Here is a 27,014-nt window from a genome sequence, read left to right on the forward strand (position 1 = left end):
TTAGTTGAGTGGTCATTTGTTTTGTTTTTCCCCTTGACGATTCAGAATGTTCTTCTTTTCTCTGAATTTCCCACTGGAATCGCACATCACAGATTTCAAATGGAGCTCTTTTTGCCACATTTTCTCTGGTGGTTTAGTTGTTGATTCTTTTGGAGGTAAATGGGATGAAATGAGTGGTTTTCCAAATTCCCTTTTGTTGTGGTCATGCAGCAGTGAACTGTGGAAAAAGGATTGCTCACGTACAAATCTGTTATTTGGGAGACATGAGGTTGGGACAGATTTCTTTCTCATTCAACCAAATATCAACTATTGCTTTTCTTTCTGACATGCCTTTGGCTGTGAACACGTGGCGAGCACCGTGAGCCAGCGCGCAATGACTGTGGAAGACGTGGTCATGTCAGCCATGGACAACTCATACTTACCTGGCAGGGGAGACACCATGATCAAGAAGGTGGTTCACCCAGGGCGAGGCGCGACCATTGCACTCCGGTTGTGCTGACCCCTGCGAATTCCCCAAATGTGGGAATCTCGACTGCATAATTTCTGGTAGTGGGGGACTGCGTTCGCGCTCTCCCCTGATCAGATGTTGAAAAGCAAGAGTACGTTCTCTTGTACGCCAGTAAGAAATGCTGTCTGTCCAGCGTGCGCGATGCCCGTGATCAGATGGCTTCTTGAATCATGACATGTTGTCTTGAGAGGCTTTCTGACTGAAGTTCAGCTTCTCACTTGGCTGCGTTCATCAGGCTGCTGGCCAAGTTTCCGTGGCTCCGTTTCGATTGTACACAAAGCTCTTGCGTTTGTGTCCACTTTCTCTCCCCATTCTCTGTTCCCTGAGTTTCAGTGTCCAATCACTGGTGGAACCAGAAAAGATTTGGTGACAGTTAAACAATTGACACTGATTTAGGTATTAGTTGTTGAAACATGGACAAACAAGATTAAGACTGAGACCAAGACATTCCATTCCAGAGTGTGAGAGATGTGCATGAGTGTCAAGATAGATATTGGTCAGTGTTTCCTTTGGTCCTAGTAGCGTCATTAATCATTTGAATTTGTTTTGTGGCGGGTTAAGATTGCACGGACTGACAATTTCCTTGCCAGACGTAGCAGGAAGTTTGAACGGAAACTTGGTGTTGGAAGCCATTGTGGATCGGTCAGGACGTGCTCACGTGGCCAGAACTAACTTTAAGCTGCATCCACTTGCATTAGGTTGGCCAACTTGTGTGCGGCTTCTGCTGCTCACTGTCCATGGAAGGTTCATCCACACTTTTAGCACCTTGTTGTTGTTGAGGCCAAGTAAATGCTGCCGCGATGCGCCGTGAGCGAGGGTGGCTGTGAGCGGAATGACTCCCTGTGCTCGCCAGTGACGTGGTATCGCTTCTCGGCCTTTTGGCTAAGATCAAGTGTAGTATCTGTTCTTATCAGTTTAATATCTGATACGTCCCCTACCCGGGGACCATATATTAAATTGATTTTTGGACCAGGGAGATGGAATAGGGGCTTGCTCTGTCCACTCCACGCATTGACCCGGTATGGCAGTATCTCCAGGAACGGTGCACTCCTCCTTACTTTGTCTAAAATCAAGCTCAACTAGATGGGGTTGAGGTCAGATTTGATTGGCGGTTTGGAGCGCTTCTGTAATAGCACATGCGGGGTTGCCTTTCCGTGCGCAATTCCCACAATGGGTAGAGTATGATTTCACGTCCCCTGCAGTCCTCTGACTTAGAGCACATCTCCGTAGTAAACAGCAGAGGGCGTTGCACTGCGACCTGTCAGCTGTTGGTCCGGCATCAAGCAGTCTGCTGCCTTTTCTTTGGTGCCGTCCCGCTGTATGCATTGCAGCTAGTGCTTTAGCGTTGCGTTTTCTACTCCTCGATGAATTAGTTGAGTGGTCATTTGTTTTGTTTTTCCCCTTGACGATTCAGAATGTTCTTCTTTTCTCTGAATTTCCCACTGGAATCGCACATCACAGATTTCAAATGGAGCTCTTTTTGCCACATTTTCTCTGGTGGTTTAGTTGTTGATTCTTTTGGAGGTAAATGGGATGAAATGAGTGGTTTTCCAAATTCCCTTTTGTTGTGGTCATGCAGCAGTGAACTGTGGAAAAAGGATTGCTCACGTACAAATCTGTTATTTGGGAGACATGAGGTTGGGACAGATTTCTTTCTCATTCAACCAAATATCAACTATTGCTTTTCTTTCTGACATGCCTTTGGCTGTGAACACGTGGCGAGCACCGTGAGCCAGCGCGCAATGACTGTGGAAGACGTGGTCATGTCAGCCATGGACAACTCATACTTACCTGGCAGGGGAGACACCATGATCAAGAAGGTGGTTCACCCAGGGCGAGGCGCGACCATTGCACTCCGGTTGTGCTGACCCCTGCGAATTCCCCAAATGTGGGAATCTCGACTGCATAATTTCTGGTAGTGGGGGACTGCGTTCGCGCTCTCCCCTGATCAGATGTTGAAAAGCAAGAGTACGTTCTCTCGTACGCCAGTCAGAAATGCTGTCTGTCCAGCGTGCGCGATGCCCGTGATCAGATGGCTTCTTGAATCATGACATGTTGTCTTGAGAGGCTTTCTGACTGAAGTTCAGCTTCTCACTTGGCTGCGTTCATCAGGCTGCTGGCCAAGTTTCCGTGGCTCCGTTTCGATTGTACACAAAGCTCTTGCGTTTGTGTCCACTTTCTCTCCCCATTCTCTGTTCCCTGAGTTTCAGTGTCCAATCACTGGTGGAACCAGAAAAGATTTGGTGACAGTTAAACAATTGACACTGATTTAGGTATTAGTTGTTGAAACATGGACAAACAAGATTAAGACTGAGACCAAGACATTCCATTCCAGAGTGTGAGAGATGTGCATGAGTGTCAAGATAGATATTGGTCAGTGTTTCCTTTGGTCCTAGTAGCGTCATTAATCATTTGAATTTGTTTTGTGGCGGGTTAAGATTGCACGGACTGACAATTTCCTTGCCAGACGTAGCAGGAAGTTTGAACGGAAACTTGGTGTTGGAAGCCATTGTGGATCGGTCAGGACGTGCTCACGTGGCCAGAACTAACTTTAAGCTGCATCCACTTGCATTAGGTTGGCCAACTTGTGTGCGGCTTCTGCTGCTCACTGTCCATGGAAGGTTCATCCACACTTTTAGCACCTTGTTGTTGTTGAGGCCAAGTAAATGCTGCCGCGATGCGCCGTGAGCGAGGGTGGCTGTGAGCGGAATGACTCCCTGTGCTCGCCAGTGACGTGGTATCGCTTCTCGGCCTTTTGGCTAAGATCAAGTGTAGTATCTGTTCTTATCAGTTTAATATCTGATACGTCCCCTACCCGGGGACCATATATTAAATTGATTTTTGGACCAGGGAGATGGAATAGGGGCTTGCTCCGTCCACTCCACGCATCGACCCGGTATGGCAGTATCTCCAGGAACGGTGCACTCCTCCTTACGTTGTCTAAAATCAAGCTCAACTAGATGGGGTTGAGGTCAGATTTGATCGGCGGTTTGGAGCGCTTCTGTAATAGCACATGCGGGGTTGCCTTTCCGTGCGCAATTCCCACAATGGGTAGAGTATGATTTCACGTCCCCTGCAGTCCTCTGACTTAGAGCACATCTCCGTAGTAAACAGCAGAGGGCGTTGCACTGCGACCTGTCAGCTGTTGGTCCGGCATCAAGCAGTCTGCTGCCTTTTCTTTGGTGCCGTCCCGCTGTATGCATTGCAGCTAGTGCTTTAGCGTTGCGTTTTCTACTCCTCGATGAATTAGTTGAGTGGTCATTTGTTTTGTTTTTCCCCTTGACGATTCAGAATGTTCTTCTTTTCTCTGAATTTCCCACTGGAATCGCACATCACAGATTTCAAATGGAGCTCTTTTTGCCACATTTTCTCTGGTGGTTTAGTTGTTGATTCTTTTGGAGGTAAATGGGATGAAATGAGTGGTTTTCCAAATTCCCTTTTGTTGTGGTCATGCAGCAGTGAACTGTGGAAAAAGGATTGCTCACGTACAAATCTGTTATTTGGGAGACATGAGGTTGGGACAGATTTCTTTCTCATTCAACCAAATATCAACTATTGCTTTTCTTTCTGACATGCCTTTGGCTGTGAACACGTGGCGAGCACCGTGAGCCAGCGCGCAATGACTGTGGAAGACGTGGTCATGTCAGCCATGGACAACTCATACTTACCTGGCAGGGGAGACACCATGATCAAGAAGGTGGTTCACCCAGGGCGAGGCGCGACCATTGCACTCCGGTTGTGCTGACCCCTGCGAATTCCCCAAATGTGGGAATCTCGACTGCATAATTTCTGGTAGTGGGGGACTGCGTTCGCGCTCTCCCCTGATCAGATGTTGAAAAGCAAGAGTACGTTCTCTTGTACGCCAGTAAGAAATGCTGTCTGTCCAGCGTGCGCGATGCCCGTGATCAGATGGCTTCTTGAATCATGACATGTTGTCTTGAGAGGCTTTCTGACTGAAGTTCAGCTTCTCACTTGGCTGCGTTCATCAGGCTGCTGGCCAAGTTTCCGTGGCTCCGTTTCGATTGTACACAAAGCTCTTGCGTTTGTGTCCACTTTCTCTCCCCATTCTCTGTTCCCTGAGTTTCAGTGTCCAATCACTGGTGGAACCAGAAAAGATTTGGTGACAGTTAAACAATTGACACTGATTTAGGTATTAGTTGTTGAAACATGGACAAACAAGATTAAGACTGAGACCAAGACATTCCATTCCAGAGTGTGAGAGATGTGCATGAGTGTCAAGATAGATATTGGTCAGTGTTTCCTTTGGTCCTAGTAGCGTCATTAATCATTTGAATTTGTTTTGTGGCGGGTTAAGATTGCACGGACTGACAATTTCCTTGCCAGACGTAGCAGGAAGTTTGAACGGAAACTTGGTGTTGGAAGCCATTGTGGATCGGTCAGGACGTGCTCACGTGGCCAGAACTAACTTTAAGCTGCATCCACTTGCATTAGGTTGGCCAACTTGTGTGCGGCTTCTGCTGCTCACTGTCCATGGAAGGTTCATCCACACTTTTAGCACCTTGTTGTTGTTGAGGCCAAGTAAATGCTGCCGCGATGCGCCGTGAGCGAGGGTGGCTGTGAGCGGAATGACTCCCTGTGCTCGCCAGTGACGTGGTATCGCTTCTCGGCCTTTTGGCTAAGATCAAGTGTAGTATCTGTTCTTATCAGTTTAATATCTGATACGTCCCCTACCCGGGGACCATATATTAAATTGATTTTTGGACCAGGGAGATGGAATAGGGGCTTGCTCCGTCCACTCCACGCATCGACCCGGTATGGCAGTATCTCCAGGAACGGTGCACTCCTCCTTACGTTGTCTAAAATCAAGCTCAACTAGATGGGGTTGAGGTCAGATTTGATTGGCGGTTTGGAGCGCTTCTGTAATAGCACATGCGGGGTTGCCTTTCCGTGCGCAATTCCCACAATGGGTAGAGTATGATTTCACGTCCCCTGCAGTCCTCTGACTTAGAGCACATCTCCGTAGTAAACAGCAGAGGGCGTTGCACTGCGACCTGTCAGCTGTTGGTCCGGCATCAAGCAGTCTGCTGCCTTTTCTTTGGTGCCGTCCCGCTGTATGCATTGCAGCTAGTGCTTTAGCGTTGCGTTTTCTACTCCTCGATGAATTAGTTGAGTGGTCATTTGTTTTGTTTTTCCCCTTGACGATTCAGAATGTTCTTCTTTTCTCTGAATTTCCCACTGGAATCGCACATCACAGATTTCAAATGGAGCTCTTTTTGCCACATTTTCTCTGGTGGTTTAGTTGTTGATTCTTTTGGAGGTAAATGGGATGAAATGAGTGGTTTTCCAAATTCCCTTTTGTTGTGGTCATGCAGCAGTGAACTGTGGAAAAAGGATTGCTCACGTACAAATCTGTTATTTGGGAGACATGAGGTTGGGACAGATTTCTTTCTCATTCAACCAAATATCAACTATTGCTTTTCTTTCTGACATGCCTTTGGCTGTGAACACGTGGCGAGCACCGTGAGCCAGCGCGCAATGACTGTGGAAGACGTGGTCATGTCAGCCATGGACAACTCATACTTACCTGGCAGGGGAGACACCATGATCAAGAAGGTGGTTCACCCAGGGCGAGGCGCGACCATTGCACTCCGGTTGTGCTGACCCCTGCGAATTCCCCAAATGTGGGAATCTCGACTGCATAATTTCTGGTAGTGGGGGACTGCGTTCGCGCTCTCCCCTGATCAGATGTTGAAAAGCAAGAGTACGTTCTCTCGTACGCCAGTCAGAAATGCTGTCTGTCCAGCGTGCGCGATGCCCGTGATCAGATGGCTTCTTGAATCATGACATGTTGTCTTGAGAGGCTTTCTGACTGAAGTTCAGCTTCTCACTTGGCTGCGTTCATCAGGCTGCTGGCCAAGTTTCCGTGGCTCCGTTTCGATTGTACACAAAGCTCTTGCGTTTGTGTCCACTTTCTCTCCCCATTCTCTGTTCCCTGAGTTTCAGTGTCCAATCACTGGTGGAACCAGAAAAGATTTGGTGACAGTTAAACAATTGACACTGATTTAGGTATTAGTTGTTGAAACATGGACAAACAAGATTAAGACTGAGACCAAGACATTCCATTCCAGAGTGTGAGAGATGTGCATGAGTGTCAAGATAGATATTGGTCAGTGTTTCCTTTGGTCCTAGTAGCGTCATTAATCATTTGAATTTGTTTTGTGGCGGGTTAAGATTGCACGGACTGACAATTTCCTTGCCAGACGTAGCAGGAAGTTTGAACGGAAACTTGGTGTTGGAAGCCATTGTGGATCGGTCAGGACGTGCTCACGTGGCCAGAACTAACTTTAAGCTGCATCCACTTGCATTAGGTTGGCCAACTTGTGTGCGGCTTCTGCTGCTCACTGTCCATGGAAGGTTCATCCACACTTTTAGCACCTTGTTGTTGTTGAGGCCAAGTAAATGCTGCCGCGATGCGCCGTGAGCGAGGGTGGCTGTGAGCGGAATGACTCCCTGTGCTCGCCAGTGACGTGGTATCGCTTCTCGGCCTTTTGGCTAAGATCAAGTGTAGTATCTGTTCTTATCAGTTTAATATCTGATACGTCCCCTACCCGGGGACCATATATTAAATTGATTTTTGGACCAGGGAGATGGAATAGGGGCTTGCTCCGTCCACTCCACGCATCGACCCGGTATGGCAGTATCTCCAGGAACGGTGCACTCCTCCTTACGTTGTCTAAAATCAAGCTCAACTAGATGGGGTTGAGGTCAGATTTGATCGGCGGTTTGGAGCGCTTCTGTAATAGCACATGCGGGGTTGCCTTTCCGTGCGCAATTCCCACAATGGGTAGAGTATGATTTCACGTCCCCTGCAGTCCTCTGACTTAGAGCACATCTCCGTAGTAAACAGCAGAGGGCGTTGCACTGCGACCTGTCAGCTGTTGGTCCGGCATCAAGCAGTCTGCTGCCTTTTCTTTGGTGCCGTCCCGCTGTATGCATTGCAGCTAGTGCTTTAGCGTTGCGTTTTCTACTCCTCGATGAATTAGTTGAGTGGTCATTTGTTTTGTTTTTCCCCTTGACGATTCAGAATGTTCTTCTTTTCTCTGAATTTCCCACTGGAATCGCACATCACAGATTTCAAATGGAGCTCTTTTTGCCACATTTTCTCTGGTGGTTTAGTTGTTGATTCTTTTGGAGGTAAATGGGATGAAATGAGTGGTTTTCCAAATTCCCTTTTGTTGTGGTCATGCAGCAGTGAACTGTGGAAAAAGGATTGCTCACGTACAAATCTGTTATTTGGGAGACATGAGGTTGGGACAGATTTCTTTCTCATTCAACCAAATATCAACTATTGCTTTTCTTTCTGACATGCCTTTGGCTGTGAACACGTGGCGAGCACCGTGAGCCAGCGCGCAATGACTGTGGAAGACGTGGTCATGTCAGCCATGGACAACTCATACTTACCTGGCAGGGGAGACACCATGATCAAGAAGGTGGTTCACCCAGGGCGAGGCGCGACCATTGCACTCCGGTTGTGCTGACCCCTGCGAATTCCCCAAATGTGGGAATCTCGACTGCATAATTTCTGGTAGTGGGGGACTGCGTTCGCGCTCTCCCCTGATCAGATGTTGAAAAGCAAGAGTACGTTCTCTCGTACGCCAGTCAGAAATGCTGTCTGTCCAGCGTGCGCGATGCCCGTGATCAGATGGCTTCTTGAATCATGACATGTTGTCTTGAGAGGCTTTCTGACTGAAGTTCAGCTTCTCACTTGGCTGCGTTCATCAGGCTGCTGGCCAAGTTTCCGTGGCTCCGTTTCGATTGTACACAAAGCTCTTGCGTTTGTGTCCACTTTCTCTCCCCATTCTCTGTTCCCTGAGTTTCAGTGTCCAATCACTGGTGGAACCAGAAAAGATTTGGTGACAGTTAAACAATTGACACTGATTTAGGTATTAGTTGTTGAAACATGGACAAACAAGATTAAGACTGAGACCAAGACATTCCATTCCAGAGTGTGAGAGATGTGCATGAGTGTCAAGATAGATATTGGTCAGTGTTTCCTTTGGTCCTAGTAGCGTCATTAATCATTTGAATTTGTTTTGTGGCGGGTTAAGATTGCACGGACTGACAATTTCCTTGCCAGACGTAGCAGGAAGTTTGAACGGAAACTTGGTGTTGGAAGCCATTGTGGATCGGTCAGGACGTGCTCACGTGGCCAGAACTAACTTTAAGCTGCATCCACTTGCATTAGGTTGGCCAACTTGTGTGCGGCTTCTGCTGCTCACTGTCCATGGAAGGTTCATCCACACTTTTAGCACCTTGTTGTTGTTGAGGCCAAGTAAATGCTGCCGCGATGCGCCGTGAGCGAGGGTGGCTGTGAGCGGAATGACTCCCTGTGCTCGCCAGTGACGTGGTATCGCTTCTCGGCCTTTTGGCTAAGATCAAGTGTAGTATCTGTTCTTATCAGTTTAATATCTGATACGTCCCCTACCCGGGGACCATATATTAAATTGATTTTTGGACCAGGGAGATGGAATAGGGGCTTGCTCCGTCCACTCCACGCATCGACCCGGTATGGCAGTATCTCCAGGAACGGTGCACTCCTCCTTACGTTGTCTAAAATCAAGCTCAACTAGATGGGGTTGAGGTCAGATTTGATCGGCGGTTTGGAGCGCTTCTGTAATAGCACATGCGGGGTTGCCTTTCCGTGCGCAATTCCCACAATGGGTAGAGTATGATTTCACGTCCCCTGCAGTCCTCTGACTTAGAGCACATCTCCGTAGTAAACAGCAGAGGGCGTTGCACTGCGACCTGTCAGCTGTTGGTCCGGCATCAAGCAGTCTGCTGCCTTTTCTTTGGTGCCGTCCCGCTGTATGCATTGCAGCTAGTGCTTTAGCGTTGCGTTTTCTACTCCTCGATGAATTAGTTGAGTGGTCATTTGTTTTGTTTTTCCCCTTGACGATTCAGAATGTTCTTCTTTTCTCTGAATTTCCCACTGGAATCGCACATCACAGATTTCAAATGGAGCTCTTTTTGCCACATTTTCTCTGGTGGTTTAGTTGTTGATTCTTTTGGAGGTAAATGGGATGAAATGAGTGGTTTTCCAAATTCCCTTTTGTTGTGGTCATGCAGCAGTGAACTGTGGAAAAAGGATTGCTCACGTACAAATCTGTTATTTGGGAGACATGAGGTTGGGACAGATTTCTTTCTCATTCAACCAAATATCAACTATTGCTTTTCTTTCTGACATGCCTTTGGCTGTGAACACGTGGCGAGCACCGTGAGCCAGCGCGCAATGACTGTGGAAGACGTGGTCATGTCAGCCATGGACAACTCATACTTACCTGGCAGGGGAGACACCATGATCAAGAAGGTGGTTCACCCAGGGCGAGGCGCGACCATTGCACTCCGGTTGTGCTGACCCCTGCGAATTCCCCAAATGTGGGAATCTCGACTGCATAATTTCTGATAGTGGGGGACTGCGTTCGCGCTCTCCCCTGATCAGATGTTGAAAAGCAAGAGTACGTTCTCTTGTACGCCAGTAAGAAATGCTGTCTGTCCAGCGTGCGCGATGCCCGTGATCAGATGGCTTCTTGAATCATGACATGTTGTCTTGAGAGGCTTTCTGACTGAAGTTCAGCTTCTCACTTGGCTGCGTTCATCAGGCTGCTGGCCAAGTTTCCGTGGCTCCGTTTCGATTGTACACAAAGCTCTTGCGTTTGTGTCCACTTTCTCTCCCCATTCTCTGTTCCCTGAGTTTCAGTGTCCAATCACTGGTGGAACCAGAAAAGATTTGGTGACAGTTAAACAATTGACACTGATTTAGGTATTAGTTGTTGAAACATGGACAAACAAGATTAAGACTGAGACCAAGACATTCCATTCCAGAGTGTGAGAGATGTGCATGAGTGTCAAGATAGATATTGGTCAGTGTTTCCTTTGGTCCTAGTAGCGTCATTAATCATTTGAATTTGTTTTGTGGCGGGTTAAGATTGCACGGACTGACAATTTCCTTGCCAGACGTAGCAGGAAGTTTGAACGGAAACTTGGTGTTGGAAGCCATTGTGGATCGGTCAGGACGTGCTCACGTGGCCAGAACTAACTTTAAGCTGCATCCACTTGCATTAGGTTGGCCAACTTGTGTGCGGCTTCTGCTGCTCACTGTCCATGGAAGGTTCATCCACACTTTTAGCACCTTGTTGTTGTTGAGGCCAAGTAAATGCTGCCGCGATGCGCCGTGAGCGAGGGTGGCTGTGAGCGGAATGACTCCCTGTGCTCGCCAGTGACGTGGTATCGCTTCTCGGCCTTTTGGCTAAGATCAAGTGTAGTATCTGTTCTTATCAGTTTAATATCTGATACGTCCCCTACCCGGGGACCATATATTAAATTGATTTTTGGACCAGGGAGATGGAATAGGGGCTTGCTCCGTCCACTCCACGCATCGACCCGGTATGGCAGTATCTCCAGGAACGGTGCACTCCTCCTTACGTTGTCTAAAATCAAGCTCAACTAGATGGGGTTGAGGTCAGATTTGATCGGCGGTTTGGAGCGCTTCTGTAATAGCACATGCGGGGTTGCCTTTCCGTGCGCAATTCCCACAATGGGTAGAGTATGATTTCACGTCCCCTGCAGTCCTCTGACTTAGAGCACATCTCCGTAGTAAACAGCAGAGGGCGTTGCACTGCGACCTGTCAGCTGTTGGTCCGGCATCAAGCAGTCTGCTGCCTTTTCTTTGGTGCCGTCCCGCTGTATGCATTGCAGCTAGTGCTTTAGCGTTGCGTTTTCTACTCCTCGATGAATTAGTTGAGTGGTCATTTGTTTTGTTTTTCCCCTTGACGATTCAGAATGTTCTTCTTTTCTCTGAATTTCCCACTGGAATCGCACATCACAGATTTCAAATGGAGCTCTTTTTGCCACATTTTCTCTGGTGGTTTAGTTGTTGATTCTTTTGGAGGTAAATGGGATGAAATGAGTGGTTTTCCAAATTCCCTTTTGTTGTGGTCATGCAGCAGTGAACTGTGGAAAAAGGATTGCTCACGTACAAATCTGTTATTTGGGAGACATGAGGTTGGGACAGATTTCTTTCTCATTCAACCAAATATCAACTATTGCTTTTCTTTCTGACATGCCTTTGGCTGTGAACACGTGGCGAGCACCGTGAGCCAGCGCGCAATGACTGTGGAAGACGTGGTCATGTCAGCCATGGACAACTCATACTTACCTGGCAGGGGAGACACCATGATCAAGAAGGTGGTTCACCCAGGGCGAGGCGCGACCATTGCACTCCGGTTGTGCTGACCCCTGCGAATTCCCCAAATGTGGGAATCTCGACTGCATAATTTCTGGTAGTGGGGGACTGCGTTCGCGCTCTCCCCTGATCAGATGTTGAAAAGCAAGAGTACGTTCTCTTGTACGCCAGTAAGAAATGCTGTCTGTCCAGCGTGCGCGATGCCCGTGATCAGATGGCTTCTTGAATCATGACATGTTGTCTTGAGAGGCTTTCTGACTGAAGTTCAGCTTCTCACTTGGCTGCGTTCATCAGGCTGCTGGCCAAGTTTCCGTGGCTCCGTTTCGATTGTACACAAAGCTCTTGCGTTTGTGTCCACTTTCTCTCCCCATTCTCTGTTCCCTGAGTTTCAGTGTCCAATCACTGGTGGAACCAGAAAAGATTTGGTGACAGTTAAACAATTGACACTGATTTAGGTATTAGTTGTTGAAACATGGACAAACAAGATTAAGACTGAGACCAAGACATTCCATTCCAGAGTGTGAGAGATGTGCATGAGTGTCAAGATAGATATTGGTCAGTGTTTCCTTTGGTCCTAGTAGCGTCATTAATCATTTGAATTTGTTTTGTGGCGGGTTAAGATTGCACGGACTGACAATTTCCTTGCCAGACGTAGCAGGAAGTTTGAACGGAAACTTGGTGTTGGAAGCCATTGTGGATCGGTCAGGACGTGCTCACGTGGCCAGAACTAACTTTAAGCTGCATCCACTTGCATTAGGTTGGCCAACTTGTGTGCGGCTTCTGCTGCTCACTGTCCATGGAAGGTTCATCCACACTTTTAGCACCTTGTTGTTGTTGAGGCCAAGTAAATGCTGCCGCGATGCGCCGTGAGCGAGGGTGGCTGTGAGCGGAATGACTCCCTGTGCTCGCCAGTGACGTGGTATCGCTTCTCGGCCTTTTGGCTAAGATCAAGTGTAGTATCTGTTCTTATCAGTTTAATATCTGATACGTCCCCTACCCGGGGACCATATATTAAATTGATTTTTGGACCAGGGAGATGGAATAGGGGCTTGCTCTGTCCACTCCACGCATTGACCCGGTATGGCAGTATCTCCAGGAACGGTGCACTCCTCCTTACTTTGTCTAAAATCAAGCTCAACTAGATGGGGTTGAGGTCAGATTTGATCGGCGGTTTGGAGCGCTTCTGTAATAGCACATGCGGGGTTGCCTTTCCGTGCGCAATTCCCACAATGGGTAGAGTATGATTTCACGTCCCCTGCAGTCCTCTGACTTAGAGCACATCTCCGTAGTAAACAGCAGAGGGCGTTGCACTGCGACCTGTCAGCTGTTGGTCCGGCATCAAGCAGTCTGCTGCCTTTTCTTTGGTGCCGTCCCGCTGTATGCATTGCAGCTAGTGCTTTAGCGTTGCGTTTTCTACTCCTCGATGAATTAGTTGAGTGGTCATTTGTTTTGTTTTTCCCCTTGACGATTCAGAATGTTCTTCTTTTCTCTGAATTTCCCACTGGAATCGCACATCACAGATTTCAAATGGAGCTCTTTTTGCCACATTTTCTCTGGTGGTTTAGTTGTTGATTCTTTTGGAGGTAAATGGGATGAAATGAGTGGTTTTCCAAATTCCCTTTTGTTGTGGTCATGCAGCAGTGAACTGTGGAAAAAGGATTGCTCACGTACAAATCTGTTATTTGGGAGACATGAGGTTGGGACAGATTTCTTTCTCATTCAACCAAATATCAACTATTGCTTTTCTTTCTGACATGCCTTTGGCTGTGAACACGTGGCGAGCACCGTGAGCCAGCGCGCAATGACTGTGGAAGACGTGGTCATGTCAGCCATGGACAACTCATACTTACCTGGCAGGGGAGACACCATGATCAAGAAGGTGGTTCACCCAGGGCGAGGCGCGACCATTGCACTCCGGTTGTGCTGACCCCTGCGAATTCCCCAAATGTGGGAATCTCGACTGCATAATTTCTGGTAGTGGGGGACTGCGTTCGCGCTCTCCCCTGATCAGATGTTGAAAAGCAAGAGTACGTTCTCTCGTACGCCAGTCAGAAATGCTGTCTGTCCAGCGTGCGCGATGCCCGTGATCAGATGGCTTCTTGAATCATGACATGTTGTCTTGAGAGGCTTTCTGACTGAAGTTCAGCTTCTCACTTGGCTGCGTTCATCAGGCTGCTGGCCAAGTTTCCGTGGCTCCGTTTCGATTGTACACAAAGCTCTTGCGTTTGTGTCCACTTTCTCTCCCCATTCTCTGTTCCCTGAGTTTCAGTGTCCAATCACTGGTGGAACCAGAAAAGATTTGGTGACAGTTAAACAATTGACACTGATTTAGGTATTAGTTGTTGAAACATGGACAAACAAGATTAAGACTGAGACCAAGACATTCCATTCCAGAGTGTGAGAGATGTGCATGAGTGTCAAGATAGATATTGGTCAGTGTTTCCTTTGGTCCTAGTAGCGTCATTAATCATTTGAATTTGTTTTGTGGCGGGTTAAGATTGCACGGACTGACAATTTCCTTGCCAGACGTAGCAGGAAGTTTGAACGGAAACTTGGTGTTGGAAGCCATTGTGGATCGGTCAGGACGTGCTCACGTGGCCAGAACTAACTTTAAGCTGCATCCACTTGCATTAGGTTGGCCAACTTGTGTGCGGCTTCTGCTGCTCACTGTCCATGGAAGGTTCATCCACACTTTTAGCACCTTGTTGTTGTTGAGGCCAAGTAAATGCTGCCGCGATGCGCCGTGAGCGAGGGTGGCTGTGAGCGGAATGACTCCCTGTGCTCGCCAGTGACGTGGTATCGCTTCTCGGCCTTTTGGCTAAGATCAAGTGTAGTATCTGTTCTTATCAGTTTAATATCTGATACGTCCCCTACCCGGGGACCATATATTAAATTGATTTTTGGACCAGGGAGATGGAATAGGGGCTTGCTCCGTCCACTCCACGCATCGACCCGGTATGGCAGTATCTCCAGGAACGGTGCACTCCTCCTTACGTTGTCTAAAATCAAGCTCAACTAGATGGGGTTGAGGTCAGATTTGATCGGCGGTTTGGAGCGCTTCTGTAATAGCACATGCGGGGTTGCCTTTCCGTGCGCAATTCCCACAATGGGTAGAGTATGATTTCACGTCCCCTGCAGTCCTCTGACTTAGAGCACATCTCCGTAGTAAACAGCAGAGGGCGTTGCACTGCGACCTGTCAGCTGTTGGTCCGGCATCAAGCAGTCTGCTGCCTTTTCTTTGGTGCCGTCCCGCTGTATGCATTGCAGCTAGTGCTTTAGCGTTGCGTTTTCTACTCCTCGATGAATTAGTTGAGTGGTCATTTGTTTTGTTTTTCCCCTTGACGATTCAGAATGTTCTTCTTTTCTCTGAATTTCCCACTGGAATCGCACATCACAGATTTCAAATGGAGCTCTTTTTGCCACATTTTCTCTGGTGGTTTAGTTGTTGATTCTTTTGGAGGTAAATGGGATGAAATGAGTGGTTTTCCAAATTCCCTTTTGTTGTGGTCATGCAGCAGTGAACTGTGGAAAAAGGATTGCTCACGTACAAATCTGTTATTTGGGAGACATGAGGTTGGGACAGATTTCTTTCTCATTCAACCAAATATCAACTATTGCTTTTCTTTCTGACATGCCTTTGGCTGTGAACACGTGGCGAGCACCGTGAGCCAGCGCGCAATGACTGTGGAAGACGTGGTCATGTCAGCCATGGACAACTCATACTTACCTGGCAGGGGAGACACCATGATCAAGAAGGTGGTTCACCCAGGGCGAGGCGCGACCATTGCACTCCGGTTGTGCTGACCCCTGCGAATTCCCCAAATGTGGGAATCTCGACTGCATAATTTCTGGTAGTGGGGGACTGCGTTCGCGCTCTCCCCTGATCAGATGTTGAAAAGCAAGAGTACGTTCTCTTGTACGCCAGTAAGAAATGCTGTCTGTCCAGCGTGCGCGATGCCCGTGATCAGATGGCTTCTTGAATCATGACATGTTGTCTTGAGAGGCTTTCTGACTGAAGTTCAGCTTCTCACTTGGCTGCGTTCATCAGGCTGCTGGCCAAGTTTCCGTGGCTCCGTTTCGATTGTACACAAAGCTCTTGCGTTTGTGTCCACTTTCTCTCCCCATTCTCTGTTCCCTGAGTTTCAGTGTCCAATCACTGGTGGAACCAGAAAAGATTTGGTGACAGTTAAACAATTGACACTGATTTAGGTATTAGTTGTTGAAACATGGACAAACAAGATTAAGACTGAGACCAAGACATTCCATTCCAGAGTGTGAGAGATGTGCATGAGTGTCAAGATAGATATTGGTCAGTGTTTCCTTTGGTCCTAGTAGCGTCATTAATCATTTGAATTTGTTTTGTGGCGGGTTAAGATTGCACGGACTGACAATTTCCTTGCCAGACGTAGCAGGAAGTTTGAACGGAAACTTGGTGTTGGAAGCCATTGTGGATCGGTCAGGACGTGCTCACGTGGCCAGAACTAACTTTAAGCTGCATCCACTTGCATTAGGTTGGCCAACTTGTGTGCGGCTTCTGCTGCTCACTGTCCATGGAAGGTTCATCCACACTTTTAGCACCTTGTTGTTGTTGAGGCCAAGTAAATGCTGCCGCGATGCGCCGTGAGCGAGGGTGGCTGTGAGCGGAATGACTCCCTGTGCTCGCCAGTGACGTGGTATCGCTTCTCGGCCTTTTGGCTAAGATCAAGTGTAGTATCTGTTCTTATCAGTTTAATATCTGATACGTCCCCTACCCGGGGACCATATATTAAATTGATTTTTGGACCAGGGAGATGGAATAGGGGCTTGCTCCGTCCACTCCACGCATCGACCCGGTATGGCAGTATCTCCAGGAACGGTGCACTCCTCCTTACGTTGTCTAAAATCAAGCTCAACTAGATGGGGTTGAGGTCAGATTTGATTGGCGGTTTGGAGCGCTTCTGTAATAGCACATGCGGGGTTGCCTTTCCGTGCGCAATTCCCACAATGGGTAGAGTATGATTTCACGTCCCCTGCAGTCCTCTGACTTAGAGCACATCTCCGTAGTAAACAGCAGAGGGCGTTGCACTGCGACCTGTCAGCTGTTGGTCCGGCATCAAGCAGTCTGCTGCCTTTTCTTTGGTGCCGTCCCGCTGTATGCATTGCAGCTAGTGCTTTAGCGTTGCGTTTTCTACTCCTCGATGAATTAGTTGAGTGGTCATTTGTTTTGTTTTTCCCCTTGACGATTCAGAATGTTCTTCTTTTCTCTGAATTTCCCACTGGAATCGCACATCACAGATTTCAAATGGAGCTCTTTTTGCCACATTTTCTCTGGTGGTTTAGTTGTTGATTCTTTTGGAGGTAAATGGGATGAAATGAGTGGTTTTCCAAATTCCCTTTTGTTGTGGTCATGCAGCAGTGAACTGTGGAAAAAGGATTGCTCACGTACAAATCTGTTATTTGGGAGACATGAGGTTGGGACAGATTTCTTTCTCATTCAACCAAATATCAACTATTGCTTTTCTTTCTGACATGCCTTTGGCTGTGAACACGTGGCGAGCACCGTGAGCCAGCGCGCAATGACTGTGGAAGACGTGGTCATGTCAGCCATGGACAACTCATACTTACCTGGCAGGGGAGACACCATGATCAAGAAGGTGGTTCACCCAGGGCGAGGCGCGACCATTGCACTCCGGTTGTGCTGACCCCTGCGAATTCCCCAAATGTGGGAATCTCGACTGCATAATTTCTGGTAGTGGGGGACTGCGTTCGCGCTCTCCCCTGATCAGATGTTGAAAAGCAAGAGTACGTTCTCTCGTACGCCAGTCAGAAATGCTGTCTGTCCAGCGTGCGCGATGCCCGTGATCAGATGGCTTCTTGAATCATGACATGTTGTCTTGAGAGGCTTTCTGACTGAAGTTCAGCTTCTCACTTGGCTGCGTTCATCAGGCTGCTGGCCAAGTTTCCGTGGCTCCGTTTCGATTGTACACAAAGCTCTTGCGTTTGTGTCCACTTTCTCTCCCCATTCTCTGTTCCCTGAGTTTCAGTGTCCAATCACTGGTGGAACCAGAAAAGATTTGGTGACAGTTAAACAATTGACACTGATTTAGGTATTAGTTGTTGAAACATGGACAAACAAGATTAAGACTGAGACCAAGACATTCCATTCCAGAGTGTGAGAGATGTGCATGAGTGTCAAGATAGATATTGGTCAGTGTTTCCTTTGGTCCTAGTAGCGTCATTAATCATTTGAATTTGTTTTGTGGCGGGTTAAGATTGCACGGACTGACAATTTCCTTGCCAGACGTAGCAGGAAGTTTGAACGGAAACTTGGTGTTGGAAGCCATTGTGGATCGGTCAGGACGTGCTCACGTGGCCAGAACTAACTTTAAGCTGCATCCACTTGCATTAGGTTGGCCAACTTGTGTGCGGCTTCTGCTGCTCACTGTCCATGGAAGGTTCATCCACACTTTTAGCACCTTGTTGTTGTTGAGGCCAAGTAAATGCTGCCGCGATGCGCCGTGAGCGAGGGTGGCTGTGAGCGGAATGACTCCCTGTGCTCGCCAGTGACGTGGTATCGCTTCTCGGCCTTTTGGCTAAGATCAAGTGTAGTATCTGTTCTTATCAGTTTAATATCTGATACGTCCCCTACCCGGGGACCATATATTAAATTGATTTTTGGACCAGGGAGATGGAATAGGGGCTTGCTCCGTCCACTCCACGCATCGACCCGGTATGGCAGTATCTCCAGGAACGGTGCACTCCTCCTTACGTTGTCTAAAATCAAGCTCAACTAGATGGGGTTGAGGTCAGATTTGATTGGCGGTTTGGAGCGCTTCTGTAATAGCACATGCGGGGTTGCCTTTCCGTGCGCAATTCCCACAATGGGTAGAGTATGATTTCACGTCCCCTGCAGTCCTCTGACTTAGAGCACATCTCCGTAGTAAACAGCAGAGGGCGTTGCACTGCGACCTGTCAGCTGTTGGTCCGGCATCAAGCAGTCTGCTGCCTTTTCTTTGGTGCCGTCCCGCTGTATGCATTGCAGCTAGTGCTTTAGCGTTGCGTTTTCTACTCCTCGATGAATTAGTTGAGTGGTCATTTGTTTTGTTTTTCCCCTTGACGATTCAGAATGTTCTTCTTTTCTCTGAATTTCCCACTGGAATCGCACATCACAGATTTCAAATGGAGCTCTTTTTGCCACATTTTCTCTGGTGGTTTAGTTGTTGATTCTTTTGGAGGTAAATGGGATGAAATGAGTGGTTTTCCAAATTCCCTTTTGTTGTGGTCATGCAGCAGTGAACTGTGGAAAAAGGATTGCTCACGTACAAATCTGTTATTTGGGAGACATGAGGTTGGGACAGATTTCTTTCTCATTCAACCAAATATCAACTATTGCTTTTCTTTCTGACATGCCTTTGGCTGTGAACACGTGGCGAGCACCGTGAGCCAGCGCGCAATGACTGTGGAAGACGTGGTCATGTCAGCCATGGACAACTCATACTTACCTGGCAGGGGAGACACCATGATCAAGAAGGTGGTTCACCCAGGGCGAGGCGCGACCATTGCACTCCGGTTGTGCTGACCCCTGCGAATTCCCCAAATGTGGGAATCTCGACTGCATAATTTCTGGTAGTGGGGGACTGCGTTCGCGCTCTCCCCTGATCAGATGTTGAAAAGCAAGAGTACGTTCTCTCGTACGCCAGTCAGAAATGCTGTCTGTCCAGCGTGCGCGATGCCCGTGATCAGATGGCTTCTTGAATCATGACATGTTGTCTTGAGAGGCTTTCTGACTGAAGTTCAGCTTCTCACTTGGCTGCGTTCATCAGGCTGCTGGCCAAGTTTCCGTGGCTCCGTTTCGATTGTACACAAAGCTCTTGCGTTTGTGTCCACTTTCTCTCCCCATTCTCTGTTCCCTGAGTTTCAGTGTCCAATCACTGGTGGAACCAGAAAAGATTTGGTGACAGTTAAACAATTGACACTGATTTAGGTATTAGTTGTTGAAACATGGACAAACAAGATTAAGACTGAGACCAAGACATTCCATTCCAGAGTGTGAGAGATGTGCATGAGTGTCAAGATAGATATTGGTCAGTGTTTCCTTTGGTCCTAGTAGCGTCATTAATCATTTGAATTTGTTTTGTGGCGGGTTAAGATTGCACGGACTGACAATTTCCTTGCCAGACGTAGCAGGAAGTTTGAACGGAAACTTGGTGTTGGAAGCCATTGTGGATCGGTCAGGACGTGCTCACGTGGCCAGAACTAACTTTAAGCTGCATCCACTTGCATTAGGTTGGCCAACTTGTGTGCGGCTTCTGCTGCTCACTGTCCATGGAAGGTTCATCCACACTTTTAGCACCTTGTTGTTGTTGAGGCCAAGTAAATGCTGCCGCGATGCGCCGTGAGCGAGGGTGGCTGTGAGCGGAATGACTCCCTGTGCTCGCCAGTGACGTGGTATCGCTTCTCGGCCTTTTGGCTAAGATCAAGTGTAGTATCTGTTCTTATCAGTTTAATATCTGATACGTCCCCTACCCGGGGACCATATATTAAATTGATTTTTGGACCAGGGAGATGGAATAGGGGCTTGCTCCGTCCACTCCACGCATCGACCCGGTATGGCAGTATCTCCAGGAACGGTGCACTCCTCCTTACGTTGTCTAAAATCAAGCTCAACTAGATGGGGTTGAGGTCAGATTTGATCGGCGGTTTGGAGCGCTTCTGTAATAGCACATGCGGGGTTGCCTTTCCGTGCGCAATTCCCACAATGGGTAGAGTATGATTTCACGTCCCCTGCAGTCCTCTGACTTAGAGCACATCTCCGTAGTAAACAGCAGAGGGCGTTGCACTGCGACCTGTCAGCTGTTGGTCCGGCATCAAGCAGTCTGCTGCCTTTTCTTTGGTGCCGTCCCGCTGTATGCATTGCAGCTAGTGCTTTAGCGTTGCGTTTTCTACTCCTCGATGAATTAGTTGAGTGGTCATTTGTTTTGTTTTTCCCCTTGACGATTCAGAATGTTCTTCTTTTCTCTGAATTTCCCACTGGAATCGCACATCACAGATTTCAAATGGAGCTCTTTTTGCCACATTTTCTCTGGTGGTTTAGTTGTTGATTCTTTTGGAGGTAAATGGGATGAAATGAGTGGTTTTCCAAATTCCCTTTTGTTGTGGTCATGCAGCAGTGAACTGTGGAAAAAGGATTGCTCACGTACAAATCTGTTATTTGGGAGACATGAGGTTGGGACAGATTTCTTTCTCATTCAACCAAATATCAACTATTGCTTTTCTTTCTGACATGCCTTTGGCTGTGAACACGTGGCGAGCACCGTGAGCCAGCGCGCAATGACTGTGGAAGACGTGGTCATGTCAGCCATGGACAACTCATACTTACCTGGCAGGGGAGACACCATGATCAAGAAGGTGGTTCACCCAGGGCGAGGCGCGACCATTGCACTCCGGTTGTGCTGACCCCTGCGAATTCCCCAAATGTGGGAATCTCGACTGCATAATTTCTGGTAGTGGGGGACTGCGTTCGCGCTCTCCCCTGATCAGATGTTGAAAAGCAAGAGTACGTTCTCTCGTACGCCAGTCAGAAATGCTGTCTGTCCAGCGTGCGCGATGCCCGTGATCAGATGGCTTCTTGAATCATGACATGTTGTCTTGAGAGGCTTTCTGACTGAAGTTCAGCTTCTCACTTGGCTGCGTTCATCAGGCTGCTGGCCAAGTTTCCGTGGCTCCGTTTCGATTGTACACAAAGCTCTTGCGTTTGTGTCCACTTTCTCTCCCCATTCTCTGTTCCCTGAGTTTCAGTGTCCAATCACTGGTGGAACCAGAAAAGATTTGGTGACAGTTAAACAATTGACACTGATTTAGGTATTAGTTGTTGAAACATGGACAAACAAGATTAAGACTGAGACCAAGACATTCCATTCCAGAGTGTGAGAGATGTGCATGAGTGTCAAGATAGATATTGGTCAGTGTTTCCTTTGGTCCTAGTAGCGTCATTAATCATTTGAATTTGTTTTGTGGCGGGTTAAGATTGCACGGACTGACAATTTCCTTGCCAGACGTAGCAGGAAGTTTGAACGGAAACTTGGTGTTGGAAGCCATTGTGGATCGGTCAGGACGTGCTCACGTGGCCAGAACTAACTTTAAGCTGCATCCACTTGCATTAGGTTGGCCAACTTGTGTGCGGCTTCTGCTGCTCACTGTCCATGGAAGGTTCATCCACACTTTTAGCACCTTGTTGTTGTTGAGGCCAAGTAAATGCTGCCGCGATGCGCCGTGAGCGAGGGTGGCTGTGAGCGGAATGACTCCCTGTGCTCGCCAGTGACGTGGTATCGCTTCTCGGCCTTTTGGCTAAGATCAAGTGTAGTATCTGTTCTTATCAGTTTAATATCTGATACGTCCCCTACCCGGGGACCATATATTAAATTGATTTTTGGACCAGGGAGATGGAATAGGGGCTTGCTCCGTCCACTCCACGCATCGACCCGGTATGGCAGTATCTCCAGGAACGGTGCACTCCTCCTTACGTTGTCTAAAATCAAGCTCAACTAGATGGGGTTGAGGTCAGATTTGATCGGCGGTTTGGAGCGCTTCTGTAATAGCACATGCGGGGTTGCCTTTCCGTGCGCAATTCCCACAATGGGTAGAGTATGATTTCACGTCCCCTGCAGTCCTCTGACTTAGAGCACATCTCCGTAGTAAACAGCAGAGGGCGTTGCACTGCGACCTGTCAGCTGTTGGTCCGGCATCAAGCAGTCTGCTGCCTTTTCTTTGGTGCCGTCCCGCTGTATGCATTGCAGCTAGTGCTTTAGCGTTGCGTTTTCTACTCCTCGATGAATTAGTTGAGTGGTCATTTGTTTTGTTTTTCCCCTTGACGATTCAGAATGTTCTTCTTTTCTCTGAATTTCCCACTGGAATCGCACATCACAGATTTCAAATGGAGCTCTTTTTGCCACATTTTCTCTGGTGGTTTAGTTGTTGATTCTTTTGGAGGTAAATGGGATGAAATGAGTGGTTTTCCAAATTCCCTTTTGTTGTGGTCATGCAGCAGTGAACTGTGGAAAAAGGATTGCTCACGTACAAATCTGTTATTTGGGAGACATGAGGTTGGGACAGATTTCTTTCTCATTCAACCAAATATCAACTATTGCTTTTCTTTCTGACATGCCTTTGGCTGTGAACACGTGGCGAGCACCGTGAGCCAGCGCGCAATGACTGTGGAAGACGTGGTCATGTCAGCCATGGACAACTCATACTTACCTGGCAGGGGAGACACCATGATCAAGAAGGTGGTTCACCCAGGGCGAGGCGCGACCATTGCACTCCGGTTGTGCTGACCCCTGCGAATTCCCCAAATGTGGGAATCTCGACTGCATAATTTCTGGTAGTGGGGGACTGCGTTCGCGCTCTCCCCTGATCAGATGTTGAAAAGCAAGAGTACGTTCTCTTGTACGCCAGTAAGAAATGCTGTCTGTCCAGCGTGCGCGATGCCCGTGATCAGATGGCTTCTTGAATCATGACATGTTGTCTTGAGAGGCTTTCTGACTGAAGTTCAGCTTCTCACTTGGCTGCGTTCATCAGGCTGCTGGCCAAGTTTCCGTGGCTCCGTTTCGATTGTACACAAAGCTCTTGCGTTTGTGTCCACTTTCTCTCCCCATTCTCTGTTCCCTGAGTTTCAGTGTCCAATCACTGGTGGAACCAGAAAAGATTTGGTGACAGTTAAACAATTGACACTGATTTAGGTATTAGTTGTTGAAACATGGACAAACAAGATTAAGACTGAGACCAAGACATTCCATTCCAGAGTGTGAGAGATGTGCATGAGTGTCAAGATAGATATTGGTCAGTGTTTCCTTTGGTCCTAGTAGCGTCATTAATCATTTGAATTTGTTTTGTGGCGGGTTAAGATTGCACGGACTGACAATTTCCTTGCCAGACGTAGCAGGAAGTTTGAACGGAAACTTGGTGTTGGAAGCCATTGTGGATCGGTCAGGACGTGCTCACGTGGCCAGAACTAACTTTAAGCTGCATCCACTTGCATTAGGTTGGCCAACTTGTGTGCGGCTTCTGCTGCTCACTGTCCATGGAAGGTTCATCCACACTTTTAGCACCTTGTTGTTGTTGAGGCCAAGTAAATGCTGCCGCGATGCGCCGTGAGCGAGGGTGGCTGTGAGCGGAATGACTCCCTGTGCTCGCCAGTGACGTGGTATCGCTTCTCGGCCTTTTGGCTAAGATCAAGTGTAGTATCTGTTCTTATCAGTTTAATATCTGATACGTCCCCTACCCGGGGACCATATATTAAATTGATTTTTGGACCAGGGAGATGGAATAGGGGCTTGCTCCGTCCACTCCACGCATCGACCCGGTATGGCAGTATCTCCAGGAACGGTGCACTCCTCCTTACGTTGTCTAAAATCAAGCTCAACTAGATGGGGTTGAGGTCAGATTTGATTGGCGGTTTGGAGCGCTTCTGTAATAGCACATGCGGGGTTGCCTTTCCGTGCGCAATTCCCACAATGGGTAGAGTATGATTTCACGTCCCCTGCAGTCCTCTGACTTAGAGCACATCTCCGTAGTAAACAGCAGAGGGCGTTGCACTGCGACCTGTCAGCTGTTGGTCCGGCATCAAGCAGTCTGCTGCCTTTTCTTTGGTGCCGTCCCGCTGTATGCATTGCAGCTAGTGCTTTAGCGTTGCGTTTTCTACTCCTCGATGAATTAGTTGAGTGGTCATTTGTTTTGTTTTTCCCCTTGACGATTCAGAATGTTCTTCTTTTCTCTGAATTTCCCACTGGAATCGCACATCACAGATTTCAAATGGAGCTCTTTTTGCCACATTTTCTCTGGTGGTTTAGTTGTTGATTCTTTTGGAGGTAAATGGGATGAAATGAGTGGTTTTCCAAATTCCCTTTTGTTGTGGTCATGCAGCAGTGAACTGTGGAAAAAGGATTGCTCACGTACAAATCTGTTATTTGGGAGACATGAGGTTGGGACAGATTTCTTTCTCATTCAACCAAATATCAACTATTGCTTTTCTTTCTGACATGCCTTTGGCTGTGAACACGTGGCGAGCACCGTGAGCCAGCGCGCAATGACTGTGGAAGACGTGGTCATGTCAGCCATGGACAACTCATACTTACCTGGCAGGGGAGACACCATGATCAAGAAGGTGGTTCACCCAGGGCGAGGCGCGACCATTGCACTCCGGTTGTGCTGACCCCTGCGAATTCCCCAAATGTGGGAATCTCGACTGCATAATTTCTGGTAGTGGGGGACTGCGTTCGCGCTCTCCCCTGATCAGATGTTGAAAAGCAAGAGTACGTTCTCTTGTACGCCAGTAAGAAATGCTGTCTGTCCAGCGTGCGCGATGCCCGTGATCAGATGGCTTCTTGAATCATGACATGTTGTCTTGAGAGGCTTTCTGACTGAAGTTCAGCTTCTCACTTGGCTGCGTTCATCAGGCTGCTGGCCAAGTTTCCGTGGCTCCGTTTCGATTGTACACAAAGCTCTTGCGTTTGTGTCCACTTTCTCTCCCCATTCTCTGTTCCCTGAGTTTCAGTGTCCAATCACTGGTGGAACCAGAAAAGATTTGGTGACAGTTAAACAATTGACACTGATTTAGGTATTAGTTGTTGAAACATGGACAAACAAGATTAAGACTGAGACCAAGACATTCCATTCCAGAGTGTGAGAGATGTGCATGAGTGTCAAGATAGATATTGGTCAGTGTTTCCTTTGGTCCTAGTAGCGTCATTAATCATTTGAATTTGTTTTGTGGCGGGTTAAGATTGCACGGACTGACAATTTCCTTGCCAGACGTAGCAGGAAGTTTGAACGGAAACTTGGTGTTGGAAGCCATTGTGGATCGGTCAGGACGTGCTCACGTGGCCAGAACTAACTTTAAGCTGCATCCACTTGCATTAGGTTGGCCAACTTGTGTGCGGCTTCTGCTGCTCACTGTCCATGGAAGGTTCATCCACACTTTTAGCACCTTGTTGTTGTTGAGGCCAAGTAAATGCTGCCGCGATGCGCCGTGAGCGAGGGTGGCTGTGAGCGGAATGACTCCCTGTGCTCGCCAGTGACGTGGTATCGCTTCTCGGCCTTTTGGCTAAGATCAAGTGTAGTATCTGTTCTTATCAGTTTAATATCTGATACGTCCCCTACCCGGGGACCATATATTAAATTGATTTTTGGACCAGGGAGATGGAATAGGGGCTTGCTCTGTCCACTCCACGCATTGACCCGGTATGGCAGTATCTCCAGGAACGGTGCACTCCTCCTTACTTTGTCTAAAATCAAGCTCAACTAGATGGGGTTGAGGTCAGATTTGATCGGCGGTTTGGAGCGCTTCTGTAATAGCACATGCGGGGTTGCCTTTCCGTGCGCAATTCCCACAATGGGTAGAGTATGATTTCACGTCCCCTGCAGTCCTCTGACTTAGAGCACATCTCCGTAGTAAACAGCAGAGGGCGTTGCACTGCGACCTGTCAGCTGTTGGTCCGGCATCAAGCAGTCTGCTGCCTTTTCTTTGGTGCCGTCCCGCTGTATGCATTGCAGCTAGTGCTTTAGCGTTGCGTTTTCTACTCCTCGATGAATTAGTTGAGTGGTCATTTGTTTTGTTTTTCCCCTTGACGATTCAGAATGTTCTTCTTTTCTCTGAATTTCCCACTGGAATCGCACATCACAGATTTCAAATGGAGCTCTTTTTGCCACATTTTCTCTGGTGGTTTAGTTGTTGATTCTTTTGGAGGTAAATGGGATGAAATGAGTGGTTTTCCAAATTCCCTTTTGTTGTGGTCATGCAGCAGTGAACTGTGGAAAAAGGATTGCTCACGTACAAATCTGTTATTTGGGAGACATGAGGTTGGGACAGATTTCTTTCTCATTCAACCAAATATCAACTATTGCTTTTCTTTCTGACATGCCTTTGGCTGTGAACACGTGGCGAGCACCGTGAGCCAGCGCGCAATGACTGTGGAAGACGTGGTCATGTCAGCCATGGACAACTCATACTTACCTGGCAGGGGAGACACCATGATCAAGAAGGTGGTTCACCCAGGGCGAGGCGCGACCATTGCACTCCGGTTGTGCTGACCCCTGCGAATTCCCCAAATGTGGGAATCTCGACTGCATAATTTCTGGTAGTGGGGGACTGCGTTCGCGCTCTCCCCTGATCAGATGTTGAAAAGCAAGAGTACGTTCTCTCGTACGCCAGTCAGAAATGCTGTCTGTCCAGCGTGCGCGATGCCCGTGATCAGATGGCTTCTTGAATCATGACATGTTGTCTTGAGAGGCTTTCTGACTGAAGTTCAGCTTCTCACTTGGCTGCGT

The 27,014-nt window shown here is 48.0% G+C and overlaps 29 non-coding genes across 29 annotated transcripts; all 29 read left to right on the forward strand.

Annotated features, from left to right (window-relative positions):
* The first annotated feature begins 414 nt into the window (after positions 1-414).
* LOC142894908 (U1 spliceosomal RNA) lies at positions 415-578 on the forward strand. The gene has a single exon (XR_012928100.1). It is a non-coding gene; the product is annotated as a U1 spliceosomal RNA (small nuclear RNA).
* A 792-nt stretch (positions 579-1,370) lies between these two features.
* LOC142894893 (U2 spliceosomal RNA) lies at positions 1,371-1,561 on the forward strand. Its single transcript, XR_012928088.1, has one exon. It is a non-coding gene; the product is annotated as a U2 spliceosomal RNA (small nuclear RNA).
* A 730-nt stretch (positions 1,562-2,291) lies between these two features.
* LOC142894909 (U1 spliceosomal RNA) lies at positions 2,292-2,455 on the forward strand. Its single transcript, XR_012928101.1, has one exon. It is a non-coding gene; the product is annotated as a U1 spliceosomal RNA (small nuclear RNA).
* Positions 2,456-3,247: 792 nt separating this feature from the next.
* LOC142894871 (U2 spliceosomal RNA) lies at positions 3,248-3,438 on the forward strand. Its single transcript, XR_012928067.1, has one exon. It is a non-coding gene; the product is annotated as a U2 spliceosomal RNA (small nuclear RNA).
* Positions 3,439-4,168: 730 nt separating this feature from the next.
* On the forward strand, positions 4,169-4,332 carry LOC142894910 (U1 spliceosomal RNA). The gene has a single exon (XR_012928102.1). It is a non-coding gene; the product is annotated as a U1 spliceosomal RNA (small nuclear RNA).
* Positions 4,333-5,124: 792 nt separating this feature from the next.
* On the forward strand, positions 5,125-5,315 carry LOC142894872 (U2 spliceosomal RNA). The gene has a single exon (XR_012928068.1). It is a non-coding gene; the product is annotated as a U2 spliceosomal RNA (small nuclear RNA).
* A 730-nt stretch (positions 5,316-6,045) lies between these two features.
* LOC142894911 (U1 spliceosomal RNA) lies at positions 6,046-6,209 on the forward strand. Its single transcript, XR_012928103.1, has one exon. It is a non-coding gene; the product is annotated as a U1 spliceosomal RNA (small nuclear RNA).
* A 792-nt stretch (positions 6,210-7,001) lies between these two features.
* On the forward strand, positions 7,002-7,192 carry LOC142894873 (U2 spliceosomal RNA). The gene has a single exon (XR_012928069.1). It is a non-coding gene; the product is annotated as a U2 spliceosomal RNA (small nuclear RNA).
* Positions 7,193-7,922: 730 nt separating this feature from the next.
* Positions 7,923-8,086, forward strand: LOC142894912 (U1 spliceosomal RNA). Its single transcript, XR_012928104.1, has one exon. It is a non-coding gene; the product is annotated as a U1 spliceosomal RNA (small nuclear RNA).
* A 792-nt stretch (positions 8,087-8,878) lies between these two features.
* LOC142894874 (U2 spliceosomal RNA) lies at positions 8,879-9,069 on the forward strand. Its single transcript, XR_012928070.1, has one exon. It is a non-coding gene; the product is annotated as a U2 spliceosomal RNA (small nuclear RNA).
* A 730-nt stretch (positions 9,070-9,799) lies between these two features.
* On the forward strand, positions 9,800-9,963 carry LOC142894930 (U1 spliceosomal RNA). The gene has a single exon (XR_012928122.1). It is a non-coding gene; the product is annotated as a U1 spliceosomal RNA (small nuclear RNA).
* A 792-nt stretch (positions 9,964-10,755) lies between these two features.
* LOC142894875 (U2 spliceosomal RNA) lies at positions 10,756-10,946 on the forward strand. Its single transcript, XR_012928071.1, has one exon. It is a non-coding gene; the product is annotated as a U2 spliceosomal RNA (small nuclear RNA).
* Positions 10,947-11,676: 730 nt separating this feature from the next.
* On the forward strand, positions 11,677-11,840 carry LOC142894914 (U1 spliceosomal RNA). Its single transcript, XR_012928106.1, has one exon. It is a non-coding gene; the product is annotated as a U1 spliceosomal RNA (small nuclear RNA).
* A 792-nt stretch (positions 11,841-12,632) lies between these two features.
* LOC142894894 (U2 spliceosomal RNA) lies at positions 12,633-12,823 on the forward strand. Its single transcript, XR_012928089.1, has one exon. It is a non-coding gene; the product is annotated as a U2 spliceosomal RNA (small nuclear RNA).
* Positions 12,824-13,553: 730 nt separating this feature from the next.
* LOC142894915 (U1 spliceosomal RNA) lies at positions 13,554-13,717 on the forward strand. The gene has a single exon (XR_012928107.1). It is a non-coding gene; the product is annotated as a U1 spliceosomal RNA (small nuclear RNA).
* Positions 13,718-14,509: 792 nt separating this feature from the next.
* On the forward strand, positions 14,510-14,700 carry LOC142894877 (U2 spliceosomal RNA). Its single transcript, XR_012928073.1, has one exon. It is a non-coding gene; the product is annotated as a U2 spliceosomal RNA (small nuclear RNA).
* A 730-nt stretch (positions 14,701-15,430) lies between these two features.
* On the forward strand, positions 15,431-15,594 carry LOC142894916 (U1 spliceosomal RNA). Its single transcript, XR_012928108.1, has one exon. It is a non-coding gene; the product is annotated as a U1 spliceosomal RNA (small nuclear RNA).
* Positions 15,595-16,386: 792 nt separating this feature from the next.
* On the forward strand, positions 16,387-16,577 carry LOC142894878 (U2 spliceosomal RNA). Its single transcript, XR_012928074.1, has one exon. It is a non-coding gene; the product is annotated as a U2 spliceosomal RNA (small nuclear RNA).
* A 730-nt stretch (positions 16,578-17,307) lies between these two features.
* On the forward strand, positions 17,308-17,471 carry LOC142894917 (U1 spliceosomal RNA). The gene has a single exon (XR_012928109.1). It is a non-coding gene; the product is annotated as a U1 spliceosomal RNA (small nuclear RNA).
* A 792-nt stretch (positions 17,472-18,263) lies between these two features.
* Positions 18,264-18,454, forward strand: LOC142894879 (U2 spliceosomal RNA). The gene has a single exon (XR_012928075.1). It is a non-coding gene; the product is annotated as a U2 spliceosomal RNA (small nuclear RNA).
* Positions 18,455-19,184: 730 nt separating this feature from the next.
* LOC142894918 (U1 spliceosomal RNA) lies at positions 19,185-19,348 on the forward strand. The gene has a single exon (XR_012928110.1). It is a non-coding gene; the product is annotated as a U1 spliceosomal RNA (small nuclear RNA).
* A 792-nt stretch (positions 19,349-20,140) lies between these two features.
* LOC142894880 (U2 spliceosomal RNA) lies at positions 20,141-20,331 on the forward strand. The gene has a single exon (XR_012928076.1). It is a non-coding gene; the product is annotated as a U2 spliceosomal RNA (small nuclear RNA).
* Positions 20,332-21,061: 730 nt separating this feature from the next.
* LOC142894919 (U1 spliceosomal RNA) lies at positions 21,062-21,225 on the forward strand. Its single transcript, XR_012928111.1, has one exon. It is a non-coding gene; the product is annotated as a U1 spliceosomal RNA (small nuclear RNA).
* Positions 21,226-22,017: 792 nt separating this feature from the next.
* LOC142894881 (U2 spliceosomal RNA) lies at positions 22,018-22,208 on the forward strand. The gene has a single exon (XR_012928077.1). It is a non-coding gene; the product is annotated as a U2 spliceosomal RNA (small nuclear RNA).
* Positions 22,209-22,938: 730 nt separating this feature from the next.
* LOC142894920 (U1 spliceosomal RNA) lies at positions 22,939-23,102 on the forward strand. The gene has a single exon (XR_012928112.1). It is a non-coding gene; the product is annotated as a U1 spliceosomal RNA (small nuclear RNA).
* Positions 23,103-23,894: 792 nt separating this feature from the next.
* Positions 23,895-24,085, forward strand: LOC142894882 (U2 spliceosomal RNA). Its single transcript, XR_012928078.1, has one exon. It is a non-coding gene; the product is annotated as a U2 spliceosomal RNA (small nuclear RNA).
* A 730-nt stretch (positions 24,086-24,815) lies between these two features.
* LOC142894921 (U1 spliceosomal RNA) lies at positions 24,816-24,979 on the forward strand. Its single transcript, XR_012928113.1, has one exon. It is a non-coding gene; the product is annotated as a U1 spliceosomal RNA (small nuclear RNA).
* Positions 24,980-25,771: 792 nt separating this feature from the next.
* On the forward strand, positions 25,772-25,962 carry LOC142894895 (U2 spliceosomal RNA). Its single transcript, XR_012928090.1, has one exon. It is a non-coding gene; the product is annotated as a U2 spliceosomal RNA (small nuclear RNA).
* A 730-nt stretch (positions 25,963-26,692) lies between these two features.
* Positions 26,693-26,856, forward strand: LOC142894922 (U1 spliceosomal RNA). Its single transcript, XR_012928114.1, has one exon. It is a non-coding gene; the product is annotated as a U1 spliceosomal RNA (small nuclear RNA).
* The last annotated feature ends 158 nt before the right edge of the window (positions 26,857-27,014 follow it).

The sequence above is a fragment of the Nelusetta ayraudi genome, unplaced genomic scaffold, assembly GCF_046127955.1.
Source record: "Nelusetta ayraudi isolate G7.1 ecotype Tasmania unplaced genomic scaffold, CSIRO-AGI_Nayr_v1 ptg000045l, whole genome shotgun sequence".
Lineage (NCBI taxonomy): Eukaryota > Metazoa > Chordata > Actinopteri > Tetraodontiformes > Monacanthidae > Nelusetta > Nelusetta ayraudi.